This window comes from Corapipo altera, unplaced genomic scaffold, assembly GCF_003945725.1.
Source record: "Corapipo altera isolate COAL_440 unplaced genomic scaffold, ASM394572v1 0, whole genome shotgun sequence".
NCBI classification, from domain to species: Eukaryota; Metazoa; Chordata; class Aves; order Passeriformes; family Pipridae; genus Corapipo; species Corapipo altera.
This window is the reverse complement of record NW_020884872.1, coordinates 3,798,068-3,807,871: the sequence shown is the minus strand read 5'-3', so window position 1 is coordinate 3,807,871 and position 9,804 is coordinate 3,798,068.

Sequence of the window (9,804 nt, the reverse complement as noted above, 5' to 3'; positions counted from 1 at the left end):
GGTTTGGGTTGGAAGGGGCATAAAAGATCATCTAGTCCCAACTCCCCTGCACGGGCAGGGACACCTTCCACTAGCCCAGGTTGCTCCAAGCCCCATCCAACCTGGCCTTGGACACTTCCAGGGATGGGGCAGCCACAGCTTCTCTGGGTAACCTGTGCCAGGGCCTCACCACCCTCACAGGGAAGAATTTCTTCCTTATATCTAGTCTAAACCTACTCTCTTTCAATTCAAAGCCATTCCCCTTGTCCTATTACATGTCCTTGCAAAAAGTCTCTCCGAAGCCTCACCTCTGTACCACTATTCAGCGGCTCATACCCAGGTGAAACTGAGCTTAATTAATGGTGAAGTTAAGCTTAGTGAATTGTAAATTATTAATCAATCACTGTCTTTCTAGCCTTAGGATATTTAGCACTAACACAGCAAATGCATTCATCAACAGCAGTTCTGAATCTGTTGTAGCTGTCACCTGAGTAAACGATTTTCGACTTTGTGAAACTGTCTCCACAAAAGTCCTTGGAGGGGCTCTGTCAGACAAATGCCAAATCCATACTCTAAAGGTGACAGTTTCACCACAGCTCAAGAAACAATAATGCAATGTGTTGGTATTTTTCCCTTTCTCTGTATGCCAACTTTCCTCCTGCTGTTTAGTGAACAGGAGAAATGTAACTCCTTGCAACACAGCTCCTCCTCTCTTGGCTGTACTGTAACTCCTCACAACATAGTTCCTCCTCTCTTGGCTGTGCTGCATGGCAGGGTGTCAGGGTGTCATGGCAAATGGCAGAGGTACTTGGAAATATTGCCCTTGAGCAAAAACTCCCTCTTCCTCCCCAAAAAAGTCAGCTCACTGAGTCAGCTCACTCACATCTGGGGTGAAACCTGCTGGTTCCAGACAAGCCCAGGAAAGCTGCTGTGCCCCAATCCCACCAGTATTGCTCTCTGGGAACGCTGGTCCTGTGCCCTCCAGGGGACCCTTTCAGCCTTCTCATCCCGTCATGCAATAAACAAGTGGGTGAGGGCCCCCTCCACAGCAGAGGGAGTATTTTTTCCAGGTCACAGTGAGCCTTTCCAGCCCAGCCAGGGTGGCAAACTGTGCCACCACTCACCTGGGCTGAGCCAGGGCTGCCAGAGGCTGCAGGGTATGGCTGAGGTTGTTCAATATGAGTGAGAGAAAGCAAAGTGACACACAGCGTGATTTGTCTGTGTTATGCACTGGTTCAGGGCAGCTGAGCTCTCAAGCTCTTTTTCAAATCCTTGTGCTGTTTTCCCAGAGTCACTGGGTCAGGATGCTCCCTCTTCTGCTGGCTTTGCTCTCCTCTCTCATTTTTTGTGGTTTTGGTGTTTTGTTTTTTTTTGTTTGTTTGGGTTTTGTTTGGTTGGTTGGTTGGTTTTTGTTTGGTTTGTTTTGGTTTCGTTTTCTTTGTTTTGTTTTTTTTTACAGGCTCTAAGCTGTTAAGCAAAGTCAATATGCTTTGTTCAGCCAGGGGCTTTCCAAGTCAGGTGCAGGATCAGCTCTTACTTCTCACTCCCTCTGCTTTTGCCTGCTGCCTCAACTGATCAGCTGCTCTCAATTCCTGCTATTTTGGTGGGCTTCAAACTGCCTTACTCTAGTCCATGGGGCCGACCCCACAGCTCTCCCACTGTTCTCTAGACCCAGCCCTTTTCCTCTGTGACTCAGAGGGCTGGTTTCTGATCTCTGGCTGCAGATGAGTGGCAAGATGTGACACAGAGCTGATGCTTCACAGGCACCACCACAGCTGGACATTGCCCACAGCAGGAGAACACATCTCTAAGCTCTCCTGGCCTTCTCCACCACCCCTTACCAGAAGTACCTTTTCCTGGCCTGATGCGCTGGCCTGGTTTTGTTCCTTGTAATCTGGAATTACCTCAGTTGCTCCACCAAGCTGTCCTTGGTTTGCCAGTTCAGCATTCCCTGTGTCTAATTTCAGCTGATACATTACCTCAGGTTTCTTTCTCCTATTCTTTTCTCTCTCACTGCTGCAATTACTGGGACAGGTTAAGCCTAATTTATCTGTTTGGGAGCCATTCATCATTCCCCCTCTTTGAGGCTCTGAGGCCTGTCTCTATGACAAGACTCAGGAGCCTCACTTCTTACAACCATCACATACTTTCCCAAAATGAATCACGGGGATGACAGGTCAGTCAATTGCTTCATGATTTTCCAAATCAAATATGCAAAATATATGCAGCAAATACACAGTGCTACAATTAAGACAAAGCATAATAGGGTTAATATTAAGAGAACAACAACAGGGTGAAGAGAACAACAGCAAAAATCCCTGTAGCACTCAGTGACCCTCCCAAAATAGTTCCCCCACCATTGATGTTCTGCATGGATAGCTGCACCTTTCTTCCCATTGTCATGTTTTCCCACTTGAACACAAAGAGCCTGGCTTTACTCATCCTCTGGAATGCAAAAGAAAGCATCTTTTAAATCCAAAACAGTCAAATAATTATTTTTCCACGATTATTTGGTTTACTGTTCTCAAATCCTACCTATACTCCTGAGAACAAGGCTTCTTTATTGGTGTCTGATTCAGACTGACACTCTCTAAGCAGCATTCAGGGCTGCATTCAGGATGTCATTCCCAGGTTCCTCTGAGCTCTGGTTCATTAGTGAGCAGATCAGAGCCTTCCATGCTTTTTCTTGTGAGATACATAGAGCTTTCCAAGAAGTTGTTTGAGCACTTAACTTGCATAATGCATCTTGTCCTAACAATGGAAGGGGACATTCTGGCATGTGGAGACTCATGAGACAAAATTGAGTATCTCCAGTTGTGTCCTCCATGAGTTGTCAGAATGTCACAAAGCTCATTTTCCTGTTCCCCCAACAATCAGAATTGTAACTTTACTTAGCAGACCCTTTCAGTGAATTATTACTGAATGTGTGGCTCCACTATACATCAAAAATTCCTGGTTTCAGTTGATATATTATCCTGAATTTATTTCTCATATTATTTTTTTCTGTAGCTGCTGCAATTACTGAGACATGCTAAACATAATTTATGTATTTGGGAGCTGTACACCCATGTAGTGACTAGATTGTGAATTTTCAGCAGTGTCTTTGTTTCATGATCAGTTTGGTTATGGGGCTTTGTTTAATCACAGGACTATGTTTCTCAAAAAAAGAAGAACTCTGGGCAGTATCACCTGCTGTGAAGGGTGAAATAGATGTTTTCCTTTCTCCACATGCCAAGATTTTGGTTCTACTATTTTTTTTCCTGAAACAGCAAAACAAAATCCTTACCCCCTTAGTGGATAGAAAATGCTTTAATGTAAGGCATTGAAAACAGTGTTCATGTTTGTGCAATGATTTATAACAGCTTGTTTCACCGGCAATACAGTTCTACAGATTAAGACAACACAATAAAGGATCTTTAAAACAATTAAGTAGAATTTCATTCAAATCTGAGAGTGTAGAGTATGTTTTGAAATAAATTTAATGAACAGAAAAATGAGACATGACACAGAAGATGAATGACCAAGCATTTGTCAAAGCCATTTCAGATTGTAATTTAAAAAGAAATATCAAAATGTAATGTAAATGCACTAGTTGGCAGGATCATTATGTGACATAAACCACTAGGAAAAATCCTTAATCATAAAATTATTCAGATATCACACTGGGTGTTGTCCAGTCAATCTTTATAAATCAAAGTGTTTCAGAGAGTGTTGCCTCGGGCTTTATCCCATTGAGTCTTGAAAGCCCTCAAGTATGGAGATTCCACAGCCTCACTATGAAATTAATTCAAATGATTAATTAATGATTTTTTTTCCCTTCTTCTTCATATCCAGGTGGATATATCCCCCCATGTTTCAGTTTATGCCCCCTGTCTCTCATTCCCCCACTGTGCATCTCTACAAAGAGCTCAGCAGCATCCTCTCAGACACCAGGGGATGCTGCAACCCACCCACAGAACCATCCCTTCCCCAGTGTCCTGGCTGGGAGAGAGTTAGTTTTCTTCCTAGTAGCTGGTGCAGTGCTGTGTTTTGGACAATATGTTGATAACACAGGGATGTTTTAGTTGTTGCTAAGTAGTGCTTACCGTAAGTCAAGGACATTTGAATTTCCCATGCTCTGACAGTGAGGAGATCTCACAAAAAGCCAGGAGAGAGCTCTTCATTAGCTCCTAGGCCTGTGTGAGATTTAAAACCAAACTGAACATCTCCTGGTTCGTCAGCTTTCTGTCACTCACACCCAAATGGGTGCAAGTTGGGAATGAAAATCTGGGGTCCCTGCAACAACGCAGAAAGCCAGGAGAGAGTGGCCCAGAGGATGGAAGCTGATGGTCTTCTCTGACAAGAAGTTGTTAATGCCTGGAGGTGCTTTGCAGTGCAAATGCAAAACTGCTTCAGCACAGCTAATGGAGACAAAAAGCAGTTTGTTCCTTATGGCAGGAAGGAGTGGATGGTGAAAGCTTGAAAGGCTTCAAGATAAACAGAGGAGGGAAAAGGTCAGAGAGAAAAGATAATTGGGGTAGGTGAATCCTCAGGTCTGTGTATGCATGAGGGGCCAAAAAAATACATCAGTGGGTACAGTACTCTCCATGGTTCAGAGCAATGAGACACAAGTCAGAGCCCTTTTCTTTAGTTACGTGTTTCTGAGCCTTGGTTTTCTTTAGTAAGGGATGGGTTATAAGGATTCGGCAAATAGGGTGTGTATGAACTCTTCCACCTCTTCCTGCAAAAGTCTCAAGAGTATCTGTCTGCTTTTTGACTTGGCTGAAGTTTGGATCACAGTACCAACTGTTGGACATGCAAGTTTCATCCTTACAGATGAGAAGGAAAATCCTGAAGAAGGGGGTGAGACTTGTTCATGTGAGTGTCCATCACTGTGTGGCTTCCTATTGGTCACAGAGAGGGAGCCAAGACTGTGATTTGTCTGAGTGTGATTTAGTGGGGCCTCATTGTCTTATGTATACTGAATATTGTAATCAAGGGGATCTTTTTCCAGCACAAAATTTGAGAGATCCAAATTACTCAAAGCAGTGGGAGCTGCTGACATCATTAATACCAGGGTAATCCCACATGCACTGGACTAGGACTATCCAGATAATGAGTTTTCTGCAGTCTCAGGTCCTTCCTACCCTCACTCAGTGGGCTGTGTCCTCTTCAGCTGCATGCAGAGACTTACAGTTCCTGTTAAATACTCACTGCCTGGGTGCTTTCCCTTCTTCCGCCTGCCCTGCACATTTGTTAGGCGTCATGCTTTCTGGGCAGAGAGGTGGTTCTCAGACCAGTGCCTGAGAAAAACATGTTGAACTACTGTGGGAACGCTTTGCAGAGGGAGTTGTGATGATATTTCAGTGAAAATGCTGTAACTCTGGGTCCTGGTCACAAATTGTCTGTGCTGGTGTGTTTGCCAAAGCCATTTTTCCTGTCTGGACTCTGAATCTTGAGCCAGTGTTTTCCTTTTTTACAGTATGAAAAACTCCCCTCCTGTCCCCAGAAGTAGCTTTAAAAGAGTGTCTAAGGGAAAGCAGTCAGAAAGCAGCCCAGGAACTGACATCTGAACTCCCTCTTTGTTGTTATCCACACTCTGAGTTTGTTTTCAGTTACATGTTGGCGTTTTTTTTCTCCACTGAGAAAATGATAAAAATCATAATGTAGAGGGACTAGATGGTACAAATTCCACTGAGAAAAGGAGTAAAAATTTGCTAAGAAGCAATGAAGAGCCTAACCCAGCAACAGCTGACAAAGTGACGTATTTTTCTGCCTCCAAATTTCAAAGTAACCAAAGGCAAAAGCAAATAAACAGAGCAAAACCTGAAGTATCAAACGAGAAAGAGGAGCTTTAACCATGCAATGGATTGGGCACCCCCCCCCCCCCCCAAAAAAAACAAACCCCACACAACAAAATAGCCAAAATAAATTAAATAACCACAATGAAGAGAATCTATCAAGAAGCATGGGGAAAGAGGAAAAAATGAAAAAAAAAAAATCCCCCCTCGAAGAGAGAGACCATTTCTTCAATTCATATAAGGCAGTGTGACTAAGAATTAAAACTTTGTTATCTGGACTATAAACCTATTTGTTCAAGGGATATTGACATTTGTTAGTCATCATTATGATGATGGTATCCAAGCAGTTGCCAGGAGGTAATGGATCCTGACATCTGGATATTTACAAGGGGTGATATTTTTATCTAACCGTTTTTAATACTTTCCTAGCTTCTGATAATGAGAAAGGAATAGAAGAGCATTGTCTGTTACAGATAAGGCAAATAAAGTCACTTCCTCACAGCTCTTTAGCATTCAAGCATTACAGTTTGCATGGGGTGGGGAGAAACTGAAATCTAAACCACAGCTTGTAGTGTATATGATTGCCCAGGAACTGCTTGGGTGCAACCAGCTTTGCATGAGCTTCCTCCACTTCTGTTCCTTTATCTTGTTGCTTTAAAAATTACAGAGATGTGCTCCTTGACTCATGTAAATGATCATTGCCAACAGGAAACTAAATAGTAGCGAAGGACCTGGCGGAATAATGTTGGGGGATTTTTGTATCCCTTGAGGCGAATTAAGCACATATTTGTGCTTGAATAAAAAAGGATTTAATGAACAGTGTCTAGAGCAAAGTCCTGCTGCCCTAAGTTGTTCTGCAAGGCCGGTGCAAAGATGTGGCATGGGCTGATTCCTTACACTCGTGCTGGGATCCATCAGGTGAGTGCTGGCACAGGGCACCTCAGCCCCATGGTCCATCCTCCAGCACCAGCCCTGCTGTCCAAAAGTGGCCCCTGAGTGCTCCCATTGCACCATTGCCACAGGACAGTGCTGCAGGATTTCTCATCACCCAGTGCAACTTCATTCCCTCACAGGGAGCAATCCTGTCTCAGGAATCCCTGCTTCCAGCCAGGGTAACCCTTTCTTGCCCTCTTTCCCTCCATGCCACATCATTCCTTGGTCAGGAATGACTATTGCTGAGCAGTTACAATTTGAATTATCCCTTCTGTGCCATAGTAACCAAACAGGTTACGAACTTAATTAATGCTCATTCTTTGTCATGAAATATGTCAGTATTTCACTGACAAATTCACTTCACTGCAGCAAAACACAAACAGGGGCTCAGACACCAAGCAGTGGACTGTGAAAGAAGGAAAATGCTTTCACCACAGCTGAGGAACCCATTCAGTGCAGGCAGCTCAAGGTGCAGGTTGAGCTCTGGGTGGCAGGAGCTCCAGGTAAGAGGCTGTGAGCTGGCACCAACACTTTGCACAACAAAGGGCACAGGGACCTGTGGCACCAGCCAGGTGACCAGACACTTAGGGACAAGGCAGGAGCCAAGGACTCAGGAGGAAGAGGGGATAAAAGTCCAAGGTTCCTTAGTTTGGGGTCCCTCCTCAGAGGCAGCAACTTGAGCTGTTTGTGTGTTATTGAGCTGTGGATGAAGTGCTGTAAAGGATCCAGATGTCTGAGACTCTGCTGTGGGAAACCTGGGGTTGAGCTGGGAAGGGAACCTGGTCTGACTGTGTGGGTGGGGTGTGCAGGGAGTCAAGCAGGGCACCTGTTGGGTCACTGGAACTGCCTGCCATGAAAGTGCTTCAGTCCCAGCAGAGGAAGCCTCTGGTGGTGGGACTGTGACTGCCAGGTGGCTCCTGAATGGTCACACAGGAAAATTTCCTTAACAGTGGAATGACAAAATCACAAAATCATTTAGGTTGGAAAACACCTTTAAGATCATTGAATCCAGCTGTAGATCTAACACTGCCAAGTGCAGAGGCAGGCCACGTCATCTCGGGAATAAACATGGGATAACAAACGGCATCATGAAATCTGCAGGGCCAGTTCCATGCCTGAGTGGCATCAGTTGTGTCTTACAAATGTTCAAGTACTTCATAAACAGGAACAGTGTGGTGCCTGACTGATGTATATATGTTTAACTGACGTTTTCTGGCTAAATTACATATATGTGAAACAAACCTCGTAAATCTCTAAATGCAAATTCCTCTGTGGGAAATCCCTGGGATATCAGACATTAGTTTCAGCAGCACTGGAAAATAACAGTTGTAGTGATATATGCATAAACAAGGAGTACTTATGCTCTGCTGGGCAGGGTGAGGGGGCTTTCCTTAGTTTTATTGCATCCAATGGAGCAATGCTCCCTAATGGAGCCACAGCCAGCCCAGATAGTTAGGGGGTATGTTGCATTCCTGCTGAGGTGCACTGGCAATAAAAACTGTGGGAAATTGTATCACAGAAAACTCTTGAGCCTTCATTTTTGGTACAGCGCCATAAAAGTTTTAAGTGAAAAACAACAAAATAAAACCTCCCTTTATTTGTACTTGGAATATTGGGCAAGGGATGGGAGGGGTGCGCCACTGGGCTGGGCTCCCATCAAAGGGGAATGTTACACAAGTCAGAAGAGGAAAGCTGTGGGCAGCAGGAGGAAAATTTACTTTGCTGAAGTTCCTCACGTGAGTGGGGAAGTACAGCCTCCCAGAACAGGGTTATTCTGCACCCGAGTCTCACCAGCCTCCAGCCCTTCCTCTGGAGGGGATTCTCAGCAGCCATCAGATGGAGCTGGACATGGACAGGGGTTTTGTGACAGGGAAGCCCATCAGGACTTGAATTTTCTGTGCTCCTGGCCCATTCTCTGAAATGACACAAAAAAGCCCTCACAGTCATTCATCTGAGCTGTCAGTAAAGAAGAGATCACTCTAAAGCAGGTGCTGGCTGTGTGCAGAGCTGCTCTCAGGCCAGCGTTGTAGTCAGTGAAGTGAACAGAGGCGCACAGAATTCTGATGAACTCCGAGGTGCAGACACTTTGTATGTCCTAAAAATCACCAGTTGTTTCTTTGTGCAGGAGCTGTAGCTGTGTCCCCCAGTCCTGTCTGTCACACTGAGCAACCTGTTCATAAACCAGGTCTGACTGTAACATCGCACATGCACTTACAGGATGCATTCTCAATGAAAGGGATCAAAAGCCTGATCAGCAAATCCTCCAAGTCAGGAGACAGCCTGAAACACCACAAGGAATGTCAGATTCCTTGATCTTTAGTACTGGGCAACTGCAGAGCAACTATGGGTGGTGTGTTGGGTCATAAAACACAGACAGACTCGTGAGGAGTCACAGCAGTGACTTCTGAAGGAGAGGCAAACATTTGTTCTTCATTCTTCTGCAAAACGGGGTTGCTTTTGTCTGGCTTTAAATACATCAGCTGTGGTGGCACAGGGTGAAATCACAGAGGTGATTTCCTGTATCCAGAGATACTGAAGGTGTAATTCTTCCACTTGCAGTCCTTGCAGGCAATAAAATCAGGTAGCACGTTATTAGATAGGACCAAAAGTGGAATTTATAGTCAGGAGTGACTCCAAAACACTAATAACCCTTTGGAAAAATCTTACTTTCAGACCTCATTCCTCTTTTTCAAGTCCAGATTGTCACAGACCCTGGGGGAGAAGGTAGAGTTCAGTCTCATTCCCAAGAACTCTGGTAGGGAATTCCCAGGAGATAGAAAGTAGCTATGAAAAGCACAGCCATCTAAGATATGAGAAGTACAAAGTTGAAATGTGCATTGCTTTTGGCTGAAACATTACTATTAAAAAATATTTTTTATTTTTAATGAGACCTGCAGTGGGGCAGGGACTGGCTAAAGCACCTGTCTGCGTACTCTCATCTTTGGAAAAAGGAGCTGCTAGTGTGAAGTTTGTGTTTTAAGGAGATGCTACATCTCCTACGATGCTCAAAATCTCTCCCAGAAAGAAAAAACAGAGACACAACACAAAAAACCCCACAAAAAACCAAAAAAACCAACCAACCAAATAAACAAAACAAATAAAACCCACAACA